Source organism: Panulirus ornatus, chromosome 2 (genome assembly GCF_036320965.1).
Source record: "Panulirus ornatus isolate Po-2019 chromosome 2, ASM3632096v1, whole genome shotgun sequence".
NCBI lineage: Eukaryota > Metazoa > Arthropoda > Malacostraca > Decapoda > Palinuridae > Panulirus > Panulirus ornatus.
The window spans coordinates 67,925,108-67,944,927 of NC_092225.1; positions in this window are offsets into that span (position 1 = coordinate 67,925,108).

Here is a 19,820-nt window from a genome sequence, read left to right on the forward strand (position 1 = left end):
TACCCATTTTTGCTTTCCGAGATAATGTTCTCGACTTCCACACATTTTTCAAGGCTCCCAAAATTTTCGCCCCCTCCCCCACCCTATGATCCACTTCCGCTTCCATGGTTCCATCCGCTGACAGATCCACTCCCAGATATCTAAAACACCCCACTTCCTCCAGTTTTTCTCCATTCAAACTCACCTCCCAATTGACTTGACCCTCACCCCTACTGTACCTAATAACCTTGCTCTTATTCACATTTACTCTCAACTTTCTTCTTCCACACACTTTACCAAACTCAGTCACCAGCTTCTGCAGTTTCTCACATGAATCAGCCACCAGCGAGTGTATCATCAGCGAACAACAACTGACTCACTTCCCAAGCTCTCTCATCCCCAACAGACTTCATACTTGCCCCTCTTTCCAGGACTCTTGCATTTACCTCCCTTACAACCCCATCCATGAACAAATTAAACAACCATGGAGACATCACACACCCCTGCCGCAAACCTACATTCACTGAGAACCAATCACTTTCCTCTCTTCCTACACGTACACATGCCTTACATCCTCGATAAAAACTTTTCACTGCTTCTAACAACTTGCCTCCAACACCATATATTCTTAATACCTTCCACAGAGCATCTCTATCAACTCTATCATATGCCTTCTCCAGATCCATAAATGCTACATACAAATCCATTTGCTTTTCTAAGTATTTCTCACATACATTCTTCAAAGCAAACACCTGATCCACACATCCTCTACCACTTCTGAAACCGCACTGCTCTTCCCCAATCTGATGCTCTGTACATGCCTTCACCCTCTCAATCAATACCCTCCCATACAATTTACCAGGAATACTCAACAAACTTATAACTACTTTGCCATGCATAATATCATCACATGCATTACAAACGGCTTATCATTGAAATCCTCTAAGTCATATAATCTTATCTTGAGAAGCTCTACTCGAGCTGAAAAATATACAAACCATCTTACTGTGATGTCACGGAATGAAAAAAAATGTCTTGCTTCTTCTTTACGTTGCAGAGTGCGATATCATCGGCCATTACACTTAGGGACTATCTCATCATGATAGCAACAACTTAAATAAAACAAAGACTCAAACGTCAGAACATACCAACACTGCACTTCTACAAATTCTCACTCGATCTAGCATCATCATACCTGCTATATGCCGCTTACACAACAAATTATACGATGAATTTCTCTATAGAAGACCTAAAGCATTCCGAACCTTATCTTACATGTCCTCATATATATAACATCATATAATTTATTACTATTTATCTAATAATTACAAACCTTACTAAATATATAATCATCTCATATTCATATATCTATATTGTATATATATATTTAACCTCTTACAATAATTATTTCTCCTTATTCAGATATTTTACTATTCAATATTTTTATTCGTGCATGAAAATTCTTATATCTGAGGCTACCGCTTAACTCATTCCCGGTAATGTTATTACCTGCAATGTTCTCGTTGCCTTCTCTGCTATTGTTTAGTTCTGTCCCCTATTGCCGTCATTTTCCTCTTGCAATAATGTAAATCCTCTCTGTTCTATTTCCTTACTGATTCTAATAACTCTCTACTGCATTGATCCAGACTAGTTCGATTTCTCCTAATGTCAGTCCCAAGTCGATCTCTAATCCGATAGATCTTCATCTCAATATACTCATTCTCACTGCATTCACTTAAGATACTCTCCTTTCATCACACCTATTAATCACTGTCTTACCTGGTCACATTCGTACTCAATCACACCTTCAATTCATTTCGTTCTATGACCATGAACAAAACACGTACAGTCATCATATACCTTACAATTTCTCACTTACTCTGTTTAATCTCCTGAGTAAATGAATAATAATATTACTCGAATATCGTATGAAATATATTAATTTACTTAATGGAACCTGGATCTCATAATATATGTATCATAGCTGTCGTGTATGTTTTATCCAATGTGCTGTACTTCATCTTCTTGGGTGTGTGTGGTTTTTATGTATTTGATGTTATGGAAACGTTTTTTGAGTGTGTTTTATTATGTTATGTCTCTTATAATTTATATACACAGTTATATATATATATCTTCTTTCTTATATTCTATTTTTACGGTGACTATACTATTTATCTTGTCTATTTTCCCATGTGTCTTCCCTTCTCTTGCTTGTCGTGATACAATCTTCTCTTATCGTCTTTCTGGGCGATTTTCTCTCGTGTCTCCTGCACCTTAACCTGTATCAACACACCAGTCTTCATCTTCGATCTCTCTCTCTCGTCTCGTCCACTCGTCTCGGGTTCTCTCACATTACCACACCACAACGAGCCATGGAGTACCATCCCGTCGACCATCCCTGATGGGGTGACACCTTGTGTTTGGGTGTTGCATGCGTGTGTGGATGGCATGTGGTGTCGACGGTGCAAGCATACTGGCCCTGAGACATGGTTATGTGTGTGTGTGTGATCAAAGCAGACCAGACCCCCAGCAAGACAATTTCCTGTCGCCTTACAAGAATTCGCGACACAGGATAGTCTACCTTGGGTCAAAGGTTTGTCTCCGATCTTGAGTGAAGTTTTAACTTTGATCTATTTCTGTGTAGGTCAGCTATGGCTAACTTGACGGTAGACTCGGTAAGGTCAAGCTTGTTCTAGCTTAGTTTAAGGTCAAATAGGGTTAGTTTCGTACTGCTGTCTTGTCGTGTCCACGTCTGATTGTATCAGAGCAAGTTAGCGGGCTCCTGAGATCCAGTACGCCTCTTCCATGCAAGTCTTCCATATACTAGCGGTAAGGTCTTCATGTACACACGTATGGCAAGGTCAGTATCATGACCTCCTCCGAGCTGCTACTCGGCAGATATCATCATGATCATCATGACAAGGTGGAACCCCATGTGGGGAGGGAGGTGGCACGGAGGGTGATGATATCCACCTCCTCCACTTGGTCGGTTCCAGCTGGGGTTCGCCATCGATTTCCAGGTATGTGTTACAACACCGGCCTCTTGAGAGAGAGGGAGAGAGAGAGAGAGAGAGAGAGAGAGAGAGAGAGAGAGAGAGAGAGAGAGAGAGAGAGAGAGAGAGAGGGGGGGGATAGTGGGAGAGAGGGAGTGTGTGTGTGTGTGTGTGTGAGTGTGTATATGTGTGTGTGTGTGTGTGTGTGTGTGTGTGTGTGTGTGTGTATTGTGTAAAGTTGCGTCTAGTTTATTGTGGACATCCCACATTACACAAGTAGCTAAATTTTCCTCGAGAAATCTAGGACCTTAACATTCAGATTCCAAAAATTCTTCTCCTCCGCGAGATGTTCTCTGTGTCGAGTATTCCTCCTACACCTGGAGTTGTTCAAGATCTCTCTACTTAATCGATACAGTCGTGTTTCAGGGGAAATCAGATTTCCCAATTATCATATCTCACTTCAAAATACATCCCACTTTCTTTACGTCAAGATGTTCCCTCCTCTTCCCTATTCAGTTGATATTCCTTCGACGTCTCCTTCCTGGAGTCAGCTGCTTGCATGCCACTGCCATTAGGTTGGACCACGCGATACTTAGCGAGTCAGGGTGTCTCGTAATCACACCGTGTCGTCGTTGGCGACTTGAAACATCGGCCGCAGTGAAGGGGGGCTGCTCCTCCTCCTCCTAAACCAATGAACTTGGGAAAGGTTTATGAGCCTCACGTCTCTCTCAACGACTGTGATTTGATCGCATCTTCAGAGCAAGTTACTTGCCTCTTTATAAAACGTCTATGTATATCTATCTCCTTTTTCCTGTTCTCCTTCAGGTCTCTTTCCCTCGTTCAGGTGATGGTTAAGAGCTAGTCTCAAGGAGGACCTCGGCTCGAAGAAGAATGTTTTTTGACGTGAAGGACTCACTCACGCGTAATACTCCCTTATAAACACGTATCTCCTGCGTGTCGAAGAAAGTAACTGAGAGGGGAGGGAGCGGGGGCGCTGGATATTTTCCCCTCCTGTATCACCTTCCGAAATGAAAAAGAAAGAAAAGATTCAAATGAGGATCTCTTATCCTCTGAGGGTCATTGATCTGTTCTGGACGCTACCTCACTCACTCGGGAAATAGAACATGTATGTCATTATCCTTACACACACACACACACACACACACACACACACCAGCCTTAGCCAGATACCCATATATCGACCATCCCTGGGGAGGTGAATGATCAGCTGGAATTGACCCGTGGGCCGACGACTGCACCCACCGTGTCATTTTGGATGTTTGACTTTCAAATAAAACAGAGAAAGTAATTAAGAACATTGTTGTAATTTCCTAAGATATGCAAATCAACAAACAGTTTCTCATATTCGTCAAGGGAAAGTAATAATACAACCAAGGAGATACATGTGTATGTATAGAATGGAAATACATCTACGTTTGAGTCTCCCAGAGACCTGGACATTATCCAAATGTAGAGGGACGTAGACCAGACGACAGTCAACCACGACAGGCCCCGGCGGTGGTCAATACCTTCCTACACGCTGATAAGTATTGATATTTGACCAACTCCTGGGTGACGATAACCGTCCACAAACACCTGTCTTTACTCTTACACTGATGGCTACATCTCACAGCCAGAACTCTTACACTGCTAACCTTACTCACACTTTAGTTTTGTTAACACCGTTAATTGCACTTACATTTACACTCACTTATCTCTACTTATACTGACAATACTTAAGTCTGGTTCACGTTTCTAATGACAGCCTGTAATACACTTACACTCTATCCTTAAATTCACATTAAATTACCCTTCCATTATTCATTTTTGCAAGATTACTGAAGTAAATCTAATTACAAAATGTCACATCCTCCGAATCATGGACAAGTATAGAATACTTTGATGACTTTATGTTTTCTGGCATTAAGCTGCCTCCATGTTTTGTGGATTAAGCTGGCTTTAAATTTTGTGGTAGTAAGCTGGCTTCACGTTTTCTATCAGTAGCTTAGCTTCAAGTTTTGTGGCCGTAAGCTGGTCTCAGGCAGTTAGTCTAGCTGATATTTCAGTGCTGCTTAATAAACTAGTTTATTTTCAGACCGGTATTTCCAACACCCTTCTCGATATTTATTAAAACAGAAACGCATCATTACAGTCCAATGTAGTACAATGTGATCTACTTACATGTAGATCAAAAAATTATGAGACAGTTCAATCGAAGTAGATGTTGGGTCTGTTGGAAAACTAAATTTAATGTAATTGGATAACATCAACAATGATTCCAGGTTGTACACATACACACACTCACACACACACACACACACACACACACACACACACACACACACACACACACACACACACAAGCACGCACGCACACACATTCACAGACTTCCCTGATCTATTGGTTAGTGGCGCTGACCATGATTCACGCATAGGCTTGCCCGGTTTCAATTTCTGGATGCAGCAGTTGGCCCACAGCCAGGCCTAGGAGTCATCCTCCGTTTGTGAGTCATCGTTAAACGGTTACTTGACTCATGCTGCGGTGTGTGTGTGTGTGTGTGTGTGTGTGTGTGTGTGTGTGTGTGAGGATGTACAATGCACACATAAGAGTGAAGACATGGTGTACATATACAAGGGCGACACAAGCGTAAAAACTCTCTCTCCCCCACACACCCAGATAGTAATCACAAGGAACATACACACATACACACACACACACACACACCCACACGAACACACACACACACACGAACGCACGCACATACACCTACGTCCTGGCATATATGATAATTGCACACGCTCCAGCACACACGCACACACTCTTACACACGAGAATAAACACAAACGTACATAGCATACCCACAAACCATAGGGTATATTACACCTTAGTGTTACCTTACCTATGTATAACTATACAGTAACCGAAATGTATACATTTTCATACATCTGTATATTGCCCCCTACCGTCTTCTACGCTATTGAGGAAGGTATAGTACTATCATTCTCCTTCAGCAGAGAACCTAGCCATGGACAGTCGTGGTATACGGGGGGTGACGTTCGACACATAGGGTGAAACAAGGCATACGAAGCGGTCAGGGGAAACAACAGGAAGGTATGCTAGGCCTTAGCAAGAACGGATCTAAGCAAATGAGCTCGTTCTTCGTCTGTTCCTGGCGCTACCTCTCTATGCGGGAAATGGAGAACTAGTATGTCTTCCCTGATGATGTGATTATTACACGAAAGTGCACTTGGGAACCTAATGTGTTTCATTTTCCCCGTGGACTAATAGGAATATATATATATATATATACATATATACATATATATATATATATATATATATATATATATATATATATATATATATATATATATATATATATATATATATATACATATATGATTCTTTCATACCTGCTTGCTTTGTCCCGTATTGGTGAGAGAGCCTCGGAGAAACACGATCTTTTCTGTGTCTTTTCTTCTGTCTCTACTTCATAAAGCAACAGCAAAGAAGAGGATGATTTCCACCTCCCACGCTCCCGTCCTTAAGGATAAATGTCAAAGGCCTTTCATGAGAATTACAACTTTAAAGATTTACCTTTACTGGTGAAGGTATCATTACACCAGGAAAACTGTGCTAATCTATACTCAAGTCAATCTGTACCCAAAGTGATCAAGACTTACTCACTTGATAAGTCAAACGAGAATCATTCAGAGGTCGTTCTATAAGTCAAACGAGAATCATTTAGAGTTCATAAAACGGCCACAAAATACTCCTCTCGAAGCACAAGAGGATAAACACAAGGAGGAGCCTGGCATATCACAGTGTTAGAGACTCAAGCGTACCTGTCGTCACGGCTTTCCCAGATTAGGTCAAAATATTCTTTCTCGTAAACCACATGGTCTTCATTACCGTATGAAACCAGGGGTCTTCACCTACAACTTGTGCATGATCAGAGCTTATCCACGGCTGTTGCAAACTGTAGCCAATTAAGATGCATTAATTACTCACTTATGATAATGACTGAATCTTATGATCGAGTGATTTCTGGTTGATTCATAAGTGGAGATAAAAACAGTTGCCTTCCGTTGAAAAGGCTTTGTGCGTGTGTGTGTGTGTGTGTGTGTGTGTGTGTGTGTGTGTGTGTGTGGGTGGTGGGTGAGTGTGTATGTGTGTGTGTGTGTGTGTGTGTGGTGTGTGTGTGTGTGTGTGTGTGTGTGTGGGTGGGTGGGTGGGTGTATGTGCAATTACCTGCTTGTTACGACTGGTGACCCTAATCTATTCCAGGTGTCTTACCACTATGAAATCACTTCTCTCCCTGTCATCCAGCTCCCCACATATGTCTCCATGTCCTTCATCTCCTCCTCCATACCTTAGCCTCACTATATCTCCTTCATCTCCTCCTCCGTACCTTAGCCTCACTATATCTCCTTCATCTCCTCCTCCATACCTTAGCCTCACTATATCTCCTTCATCTCCTCCTCCATACCTTAGCCTCACTATATCTCCTTCATCTCCACCTCCATACCTTAGCCTCACTATATCTCCTTCATCTCCTCCTCCATACCTTAGCCTCACTATATCTCCTTCATCTCCTCCTCCATACCTTAGCCTCACTATATCTCCTTCATCTCCTCCTCCATACCTTAGCCTCACTATATCTCCTATTTCACTGAGTTTAACATCTATGATCTTATGGAAACTTTCTGGATCAACTCTTGCCTTGTATACAATATCCTTTGCAAAGTTTCAAAGTTGCAAAGTTTCAAAGTTTCTCCTCCTTTCTCATCCTGTTATGATAATTCTTTTGTATATCGTTCACACACAGTCTTGCTTAGGTGTCGTCTGTACCTTCGCCAGAGTACATCATCAAAACTCTTTCTCTATCAGTGATCCATCATTACACCATATCCGCCTCTTCTTACTATTTTCCTCTCTGCCTTTAAAGCTAAATATACCTTTGTTCTTGTTCCTTTATAGAACCTTTCTTGACAATCAACTTTATCATAGCCACAAAACTCAATTTTCCCTCTTCGTGTCCCCCAGATCTTCTTCAGTTCTGTGTAGTATTCATGATCATATCTCGTCTTTTGGTCTTGTGTCACACGTGCAATCTTAAATTCTGTCCTCATCTACCATATAATCAAACCCCCGCATGACATGATCACTTTTCCCAATTGGCGTAATTTTTATGATATTCCTTTTTACTCCTCTGCTACTGAGTGTAAAGATAAGATCTAGTAATGATGGTTTATGTGTGTGTGTGTGTGTGTGTGTGTGTGTGTGTTTGTGTCTGTGTGATTACATATTTGCACTCTACGGGGAGGGAGTTGTACACTCGTGAGGGACACATCTCTTGAGCTTTCTTTACAATCGCACATCTTTTTATATTTATGTATGCCGCCCGCATTCACAGTTTCGTCACTCAATTGCCAGTCTCTCAGTCACCCACTTTTCCTTGTAAAAAAAAAGGAAAAGAATCGAATGACATAGGTTTTTAGCATTTAATACCATACCATCTTGAACAGAAGATCGCTTTCCGATTTCTCACCAGGCGAGGTGAGCAGTCCTGTAAATATAAACTCATCAAACGCATCAGATTTCGTCTATTTTATCACAAATATAGAAAATAATCCTTATCAGGTAATCTACGCCTCTCTTAAACTTTCACATACTGGGCTTAACGATATAGAAATTAGCAGTCTATACCTTCTCAAACAGTAAACCACCCGCTCACAATCTTATTCAACTTCTCCCTAACATTAGCATCAGAACTTTATTATATGTGCTTGTTCACCGAATGTGAATGTTCTACATACAGCGGTTATGCTGAAGTAGCTTGGGCAGTATTGATAAAACGTAACACACACACACACACACACACACACACACACACACACACACACACACACACCCACACCCACACACACATACAGACCCAGGCATACAGAGTGGGTCAGTACGTAGTGAGGCGTGCTGGGTCGCACCAGGTCCTCTTGAGTTAGCTAGCGTGATGGAGGAGGAGGAGGAGGTCCACCGTGGGTGGGTGGGTGTAATGTCTTCGTCAACACTGGGTCCTCCTGCTCACGACAGACTTATCAAGCGAGTCCCGCGGCGTGACGACGACTCTCTCTCTCTCTCTCTCTCTCTCTCTCTCTCTCTCTCTCTCTCTCTCTCTCTCTCTCTCTCTCTCTCTCTCTCTCTCTCTCTCTCTCTCCAAGGGGTAAACTCTGGTATACACACACATGGATACTCTCCGCGGTGGTGTAAACCCATGACGTAAAGGAACATCTTCATCATCATCATCATCATCATCATCATCATCATCATCATCATCATCATCTTCATCTTCATCATCATCATCATCATCATCATCATCATCATCATCATCATCATCATCATCGTTATTACATTGTCTAACATTTACCGTTTTCTACAGCAGCCATGAAGAACAGCATTACTCACGGACACATTTGCATACTATATAGACTACGACGAAGACGCGCGTGCGTATACACACACACACACACACAAAACACGTGAGCGCGTGCATAAAGGACAGGTTTCTTAGCCCAGGTACTCAAAGGTAAATCGTCATCATCTATTCCCTGTATCCAGCACCTGTTATATATATATATATATATATATATATATATATATATATATATATATATATATATATATATATATATATATATATATATATATATATATATATATATATATATGTATATATATATATATATATAAACATCATCAACATATCTTGTCTTAGGGAAACCGCATCTTCAGTAAGAGATAAATAAGTGTCACAATCAGTTGTTCTCCTTTACTCTTTGATCATAACGTTCCAAGATAAGCTTATCTCATCATCAGAATCCGCAGCTTCAGACATGACGAGTTACCTAACTGAGTTGAGTAATACAAATCACATTCACAAGTCACATTATACGATGATACAAATGTTCAAAATAACAACACAAGGTCATAGCATTAGAGAGGTTTTCCCTTATAAAATTAAAACAATATAAACCCCAAATTATAAAACAAATATAACCCCGAATTATAAAACGAATATAAACCCCGAATTATATAACAAACATAAATCCCGAGTTATATAACAACTATAAACCCCGAATTATAAAACGAATATAAACCCCGAATTATAAAATGATATAAGCCCCGATTATATAACAAATATGAATCCCGAATTATAAAACAAATATAAACCCCCAATTATACAACAAATGCAGATCCCGAATTTTGAAACTAATAAAAACCCCGAATCCAATTCATAACAAAGATAATAATGAAGACAATTTCTGAGTAATATGATATTTCATCTTCTGAATAAGGTTGGCTGGAAAAGAACCGAGCGAGGACCGAAGACGATCGTATGAAGCAAACATGGATGTATTGGTTGTGGGTAATGGCCATGGAAACTCATACAGAAGCTACGAGAATATGAAAGAAGAATAGAGAGAGACATCAAGAGAGGGAGAGAGAGAGAGAGAGAGAGAGAGAGAGAGAGAGAGAGAGAGAGAGAGAGAGAGAGAGAGAGAGACATGAGATGCAGCCGTGGAAGAATGAAGCAAAGGAATCTCTCTTTCCACGGCGCCCTGAGGGGCTGACTTCCTCACAGAAAATGACTCGGGGCAAATGGCATCAAAATCTCAGATGGCAGACGATGAACTCAGACGCTCTCGGGGGAAAACTGAGAAAAGAATTGTAGACTAGCTAAGGAAAATGAAGAGAAAATGCCGGGACAGAAATCTGAAAGTAAAATGTTGTTCGAGTCAAAAGGAATTTCTGAAATCAGTGAGGAAGTTGAAATGGAAGTGTCAGACTCAGAACCGGGGCACTCCACGCAGTCAAGAAGCATTACTAAGAGAGGCAACAAGAGTAACGTCGAAGATTGATCAGTCGAGGGTCAAGCATGACCAGGTTATGGGACTAACCGTAAGAAGCAATGAAGAAAATTCATCAGGTTCAAAATGATTTACATTCATGGGGTATCTAAGTCTCTCTAACAGCAACCAGTTTAGGCTTGAATTCCTTATATTCCCTTCCTTTGAGTGAGATTTACTTTCGCTCTGCTTGTTACCTCTTCCCTCCCTCCCTCTCTCCCTCCCTCACTCCCCTACTGCTCCTTGATTACTTGGAGTGCTTGCTTCCTCCTCAGTCTGACACATCCATTCCAACTTCCAGTCACAGATTTCAGAAATTCTCTGTGACTAACAAAAAAAAAAAGAAAATATTAGATTTTCTGATCTGCGTCTCTATACATTTTCTCCTCATCACACTTCAATCATTCACAGTTCCCTATCATCTCCCCACTGGCAGGCAGCCTCCATGCATACTCCTCTCTCTCTCTCTCTCTCTCTCTCTCTCTCTCTCTCTCTCTCTCTCTCTCTCTCTCTCTCTCTCTCTCTCTCTCTCTCTCTCTCGTCTGAATTTCTTATGTTACTTTTTCTCCAGCTACTGTTCCACCGCTTAGACCAGAAGCTTCACAAGATCGCCACTGCAAGTCTCGTTCCCTTCATTCCTATCTCAATGTTTACGCTGTTTCAGTCAACGTTCTATATTTCTCTGAGGCTTCCGACCTCTCCCTGTCATCTTGCCTTGCTCAGTATGACTGTCCTCCAAGTTTCCTTATTTTCCCAGTGGCATCTCTTACATCACTCACTGCCACACACACACACACACACACACACAGCCATAGAAGGAGTCGTGTCAACAATGGTGTCTTTCTCCTATTTCTTCTCTCCCTCTCAACCAGTCATCTCAGTCAGTTCGAATCCCTCCTGAAATCTAAGTTACCCTTATGTTTCCACTTATCACAGAGTTGCTGAAGATATCCTCATTGAACTCCTCCCAGCATCTGCTTGCAGATCCCACTGTAGATGTCCTCTCCTCGTGTGTGTGTGTGTGTGTGTGTGTGTGTGTGTGTGTGTGTGTGTGTATGTGTGTGTGGTGTGTGTGCAATTACCAATATACACTGTACGAAGAAGGAGTCTTACACTCATGGGGCCCCGTCTCTTGAACCTTCTCTTCTCTCAAACAACTTTTCAAAGTTCTGCATGTTGTCTGCATTCACCATGGCTTCTATTCCTTTCATTTCATTCATCCACGACACTCATACTATAAATATATGTCTTCTAATCTTTCTTAATAAGTTTCTTCCATAATTTCTTGCTATGTCTTTTAGTTGTTCTATTCTTATATATCTTAAAATGCTCACTGCCTACGTCAACAGTCTGTCTTAGAAACTTAAAGCTTTTGATCAGGTCACCTCTCACTCTTCATTATTACAGTATGAGCAAATGTAAGATCTCTAGCCTTTCCCTGTAGCTCAACTCTTTAAGGTCCGGCATTGTCTTTGCTGCGCTTCTCTGGACTTCCTCTATCAGCTATTGAGTGCGGTGACCAGACTTGAGAAGCATATTCTAGTTTTGGCCTTTATGAAACATGTGACTAGCTGCTGAATATTACCTTACCCATCAATCTTCACGTATTCATGATATTCCTGCAAGTTTTTTTTCTTTTCCTGCAACATGATAATCACAATGAGACTTTCTTTCCCTCTGTTCCGTCTTTATAGCTTTACATTTGCTTGGGTTGTATTTCTGCGACCATATGTATCAGACCAATTTTGAAGTCTATCAAGGTTCCCTTGTGTGGGGGGTGATACAATCCTCCACGCTTTTCATCTCGTTGGTGTTGGGTCTATGGTGCCTTTCAGTGTAAAAACACTTTTCAATTTATCATACAGCTGCTAACGTATCATCACGTCAACCTCTACAACTCCTTTCTCTGAATCCCTTAGCCTAATAAGCTACTCTGTAACTAACCATGTTCTCCTCATGAATTGGTGGAAAACTTTCGGATTATTCTCCTGTCTTGTCCACAATATTCTTTTGAAAGTTTCTAGGTTCCTCTTTTATACGTATATATATATATATATATATATATATATATATATATATATATATATATATATATATATATATATATATATATATATATATGGTCGTGGTTTCTAAAGACTTTAGAATTACATCAGTTTTTGCGACACATAATCCTCAGTTTCTATCATGACATAGTAGAGAGAGAATTAACTTCACTTTAGTATCAGACTCTCTATCATTTACCCTTTGATACTCATGAAAGGTTTTATGATATAATCTCTAATGCTCGTTTCAATCCAGCCAGTTAATAAGCTTACCTTACTACTCGTTCTTTTGTTTCTGTTCGAATGATATTCATTGCTTAACACTTTTGACAATCCTCTTATCCTTTGAAAACGAAAAGCCGATTAAGATATATGTCATGACATTCTTTTTTCACTGAAAAGGAGATTCCATTGGTGGAGTTCTGACTTCGATCATCAAAATAGTGTAGAAATCAGATTCTAATTAGTAGTTTACACCCAAGAGCATATTGCATTAGAGTACTAATAAGAAATGTGTTGCTTTGAATGCGACTATATATTAGCGTTAACTAATTATTTTGCTGCTTGGCTCTCCAGGGGAGAGAGCTGGACAGACAGATTGGCTCATGCACTAAAACACGCGCGTGCAAGAGTCAACAGCACGGGAAGATTCAATCTTTTCTTCCTTAGAGAGAGAGAGAGAGAGAGAGAGAGAGAGAGAGAGAGAGAGAGAGAGAGAGAGAGAGAGAGAGAGAGAGAGAGGGTCAGTGTTTCATTTTTGGTTGTAAAGATTTTTTTTTCTCCGACTTACCGGTTGGATGGGTCTTGTAATAACCCAAGGCAAATGCTTCTGGGAGGCTCCTGACCTTCTCTCCGGTGTTGGAATATAGATGCAGAGATTCCTGGACTAGAAAGAAAGTGAAGTCTCCACGGAGCAGGTGTTTTGATCCAAAGTTCGAAATCCGAGGCGAAGGAACGAAGGTTATTTATGTTATTGCCTCTGGGAGCGCGCGCGCGAAAGAGAGAGAGAGAGAGAGAGAGAGAGAGAGAGAGAGAGAGAGAGAGAGAGAGAGAGAGAGAGAGAGAGAGAGAGAGGTCGTTTCGAGGCAGCTACCAGGCCCCGATACTTTGGAATTGTCGAAATTTATCAATTCAGCTGAGGACCTTAAAAGAAACATATGTATATATATATATATATATATATATATATATATATATATATATATATATATATATATATATATATATATATATATATATATATATATATATATATATATATATATATATTGTACTGTAGGAATGAGAAAAACAGACAGACTCACAGAATCACAAATGAACGCACGCAGGTAGGGGGAAAAAGAATTAAAGTAAGTGGTTAGGAAAAAGCTTACTGGAGAATCCTAGACTAACAATGAAAAAAAAAAAGAAATTAAGGGAAACGAAAACGATCAGAGCTGAGTGTTTGAAGCAGGAGGAGGAGGAGGAGGAGATGCTGGATGAGTCAAAAAACACTGAGGAGGATGGTTGAGGTGGCAGAGATTGCAGGCGGCGAAATCCACTCACATATTTTTCCGGGTAATGTGATGTAAACTGGTGGAAAAAAAAAAACATATTGGTTTTTGTACTTGACTTGCACACAGAATTAAGCCTGACGAGTCAAAAAAAAGTAGATTTTTCCAAGAAGAGGAAAGGATGAAGGATATTTTGGAGGCACTAGATATGAAGAAAATGCCCGTGAAGAATCGAGAAATCAAGAGAACAGGAAACCATAGTTTGGAAAGGAAAAGAAAGCCATCAAAAGCTGAATTGTAACCAGATGAAAATAGCATGGATGTGGGAGAATTGGACAACAGACCAGCAGAAGACGGGAAAATACAATCATAGTTTTTATCAGCAAAAACCTTCGATTAAATGAGAGGAAAAAAAATCTTCAGACAGAGGCACAATACAGAGGGTATCACCCTCCATCTGTTACCCTTAGCCTGATTAGTTGATGTTTAACACACGATTTACTTTCGCTGAATTTATGGAAAAGTATTGGATTATACTCTGCCCAGTGCATAACGCTCTTCTCAAAGTTCATTTGTTCTGTTCTTTTGATCCTGCTATACTTCTTTGTCCTTCTTTTATGCATTACGTATGTTGGCTGTCTGTCGTGTTGTTTCTTCGTCAGAAAACATCGCGAAACTCATTCGTTTTCTGACGTCTTTTATCAAATATTCCTTTGTTCTCACTGTACATAATTCAGAGCCTTTCACAAGAACGCTCTGGTTCTTAGCAGTTGGATTCCATTTCCCAATCTATGTTTCCACGATTATGTGTTCTCTCTAAGTCTGATTTGCTCTTCTTAAATCTTCATTTACCACATCATCGAACTCAAGCGTCTGATGGTCACTTTTCCCAGTTGGTTCACCGTGTGTAATATTCTCAATTTCCCTACAACTGTGTGTGAATACATGATCTAGCAATGATGGTGTATTAGTCTCTTTCATCTTAGTGCGTTCACTGACATGCTGGCGGAGGAAACTTTCCTTTGTACACTCGTAAGAACTTGCGTTTCCATGACTTCCTGTCACCATGAGACTCTGAATTTTCCCCCAAACTCTTTCTTTATGATTGAAATCCTTCATCATTAGCATTTGAAATGTTTTAATGACCCCCACGCACCAGCCTGATCGTTCCCTCATTGTTAGTACTGTATTGTTCCTCTTGTTCGTTGAAATTATTCAGAGGATGATAAATAACCCTACTCCACTATGCACTTCTCTTGTGGAGTTACTCGTACCGTTATGCATTATTTGCAGGGACCTTCTTCCATCTTTCAGTGAAACTTGTGGCTGTTTTTTACCATGAGGCTATGTCTCTTTCCTCTCGTTTCTTCTCTTTCCTTCCTTGCTGTCATATGTCTCTGTGGACAGAACATGTGAGATCTTGTCTCTCTGGTATGATATGTCTCCAAAATTTCAGTAATAATGGGTTTGGTATACATTGCTCTCAGTCTGACATTGCTGACCTCTCTCTGATCGTAATACAAGGCTGCTTCGTCCTCTTGCCTCATTTGGTTTCTCCCATTTCTTGACATTTGACTGTGGTAGTCTTTGTTTTTCTCCCTCTAACCGCTTGGTCTATCGCGTCTCATGAATACCTTACTGAACCCCACTTTGTTGTTTATCAAGTCCCTGTTTTAGAACCTCCAGGCGAGAAGACTCCAAACCTAATATATACGTAACTGGTCGATCTCTTTATATCTGGATTACGTCCATTACTTCTTTCTCTTTCTTATGCGACAGGAATTGCGTCAAGCATTTGTCCATCGTATGGCATCCTTATGATTCCCCTCAACTGACGTGACTCTGTGGTCGTGCCAAGTGATAATGCTCTCTAATTTCCTGAGTTCTGTTGTCATCTAATGACACCCCACCCTTCATGTTCTTTCACTTGTTCCCTTCTGTAATTCCTCCTCCAGGTGTCATAACTTCTGGCTCTGTTTCACAATGATTGTCACTATTGTTTTCCCAGCCTTGTGGTGTAAATTGAATTTTCCTTCGTGTGTCTGATTATCTTTATTCTTGAATGGTTCCCAAATTGCCCTCATGCCCCTGAACCATCCTGTTAAGGATCCGGTTACAGCTGTTTGACCTTTGCATTTTCCTTGTCTGAATCCATTTACAAGATAGAAATCGCTTGAAAATGATTTCTGTCTTGCTCGGCTGTGTGTGTGTGTGTGTGTGTGTGTGTGTGTGTGTGTGTGAGTGTGTGTGTGTGTCTGTTTGTCTGTCACTCACTGTAAATCATTCCAAACTCAAAAAGAAAAATGTACGAATTTATGCTGCATTTTTGACGTAGTCACTGTCATACAAGGTCTCCAACAGAAAGAGTGAGTGATAGCTGGATAACTGAAGCGATTTTCTCGAAACAGCCGATAAATTATAAGAGAAATTACACTGTTTATCCTTGACCTGACATGGCATTCTCTTGCGAGGAGAAAAACATTGAAGAGAAAAATGAACCACTACAACATCCCGGATGGTCAGGTGATGTAGGAAGGCGTCAGGCGTCATTCATCATTTACTGGCAGTGAAGTTCAGCTGATGGCAGTGACATTTCAGGAACATATTTGCTTTGACTCTCTGCCTTCACGGGATTTAACGTTAGGACGTTTGTAAGTGTATGGGTATCTAAGTATCCACTTATCCATACACGATATAGGGATCAGGAATGCCGAACTGCACTTGTGAACTATTATACAAACGTTTGATAGAATGTGTGTGTGTGTGTCTCTCTCTCTCTCTCTCTCTCTCTCTCTCTCTCTCTCTCTCTCTCTCTCTCTCTCTCTCTCTCTCTCTCTCTCTCTCTCTCTCTCTCTCTCTCTCTCTCTGTATCTCTGTGTCTGTGTATGTGTTTATGAAATATCCAATCTCCGTACATAGGATGGGAGCTTTATATGGCTTCACACCTATATCTTATAGACCCTTAGATATCCCAATGCCATCTGCTTGGCCTGTAGTGTTCAGGCAATACGAGCGTTCTTACACACACGCAGACAACGTTGCTCTTTCGTCATGAACTATATTACCATGCGAATCTTATCATATCTGGTCTATTCAGGTGTAATTGAAAAGTTCCCTGCTCTAAAAAAAACTTTTCGAATACACCGATTGATTGATCTTGAATATTTCTTTACGACGCTGAATATTCCTTCTTCTCGATGAAGATCCTTCCATGGTCTGTATGCATTTTACATGAATCATATGTTATGGAAGTAATCAGAGAGATATTATCATTCACACTTAACCCACATACAGACTGTCCAGATGGACGAAATGGTCTACTACCATATCTTATCTATGAGTCTCCTTTTCACACCAGTTACATTTCTCGTCTCTCTTATCTTATCTGTCCTTCTTTATCTCTGTATAACCATCTGGAGTAAAATCTTCCTGCCAGTCAACCATGTCAGGTTTGATCCTGACCATACCTATATTGTCCGACCTAATAATTGCACTTCACAAAGGTTTGCCAGGTTCCCCATCATCTCCCACCGAGCCATCCACATTATCTTATGTTCCCTCTCTTCCCAGACTCCCTCTGTCCATGAGTGATGGAGGGAATTAATCTCTCCAACTCATTCCCCCTCCGTCGGGATTTTGTGCTTGATGGGTAAATCGTTCCTTTTCGCTTCATCTCATCACTTGGTCTACTGTCTTCGCTTGTCAACAATTACCGACCTTTCCACATTTCTCGCGATTTGCCATGTATTAGGCTTTGTGTGTGTGTGTGTGTGTGTGTGTGTGTGTGTGTGTCTGTCTGTCTGTCTGTCTGTCTGTCTGTCTGTCTATGTCTGCGTGTCTGGAGCTGCCTGCATGCACGTCCGTACCTACGGATGTAAGTGCGCACGTGCATGGTCATCAGTCTGCAGGCATTTTCCACTGACCACCCATTTCTAAAGGAGAACACGGCGCGTGTAGCCACGGCAGCCGTATGGATGAAACTACACTCAAAAAATTGCACCCACGACCGACGCTATCCCAGCATTCTCACACGCTGTGAGTGAAATCGTAAATAAGACGAAGCACAAACACGCCTCACCTTTATCCCTGGTATAATGATACCAAACAGAATACCTTTTTTATCATCGCAACCTTTCCCCAAGCAGCCTTAGCTTCCTCGAGCTTCGCAGTGAGCGAGGCAGGGAGGGTAAAAAGCCCCCCGAAATCTTTCGCTTCTCCCGTTTCGTTGGGATGTAAAAGAGAATGAGTCTCCTGGGCCTACTCCGGGTTCCTTTACTCCTACCGCCTCAGCTGCAGCGTTGTAAACCTCAGCTGGTGGCTCCCTGTGTGGAGGAGGTGGGCGCCTCTGGATCCCGTCTAGGCTGGCTGGGATATCCCACACACGCAGAGCGAGAGAGAGAGAGAGAGAGAGAGAGAGAGAGAGAGAGAGAGAGAGAGAGAGAGAGAGAGAGAGAGAGAGAGAGAGGTGCGTCTATACCTCGTAATCGAAACAGTCTCCTCGAGGGAAGGTTTTCCCCCTAAGGTGATCTGGGATAACTCGTATAGACACATGGCAGCCTGGACGGTGGTGGTGATGGGCTCTGGTCATCGTCGTCTACGTGACTGACGGTGTTGCTCGCTGATCGGGTTAGTGTCAGTCTGGCTCATGTAACACCCGCCACCGCCACCACCACCACCAGCAGCAGTAGTGGGCAGGGAGGCTGGTGTGTGTTATCTCACTTGATGTTAAGGCAATACACACACACACACACACACACACACACACACACACACACACACACACACACAACTGGCTTATTCTGGTGTGTGTGTGTGTGTGTGTGTGTGTGTGTTGACAGGAGTATAGGCACTGGGCACGTATACAAGGTTAAGAGACAGGAAAACATGAGTATAAAACGCTATCCTCGTAACACACATACGCAGTGTCCATACAGACGGTAAGATACCTACAACTTATAACACAAGAGCTATACAGTGAGCCAGCAAGGTCCCTGCAGTTCAAGATAAGTCCTAATATAATAGAGTAAAAAAAAAAGAAATATAATAAATTCCCATCAAAGAAAATGGAACTAAAGAAATTAGATTTGAGGAAAGATAACAAGATCTTGAAGTACTTCCTCTAAAAGAAATAAGGTTGAGGGAACACTTCACGAACTCTCATGTTTCCTGATGGCATTGATTAAGTCTGTCTTGGCCAAGTCCTCGACCTGAGGATGACTTAGAAAACAATAGGAGGAGGGAGAAGAAGAAAAAAAAAAGCAATTATACAGAAGCCTAAATGGATGTAGCAACCTTCCCTTTTGGGAACGTATGAGGATATCTGAAAACTGGCTAACTCCAGGGAAAGTGAGTGATGTTAGAAGGGAAAATCGCTAAAGTTTGGATGAAATTTTGAGGTGAAG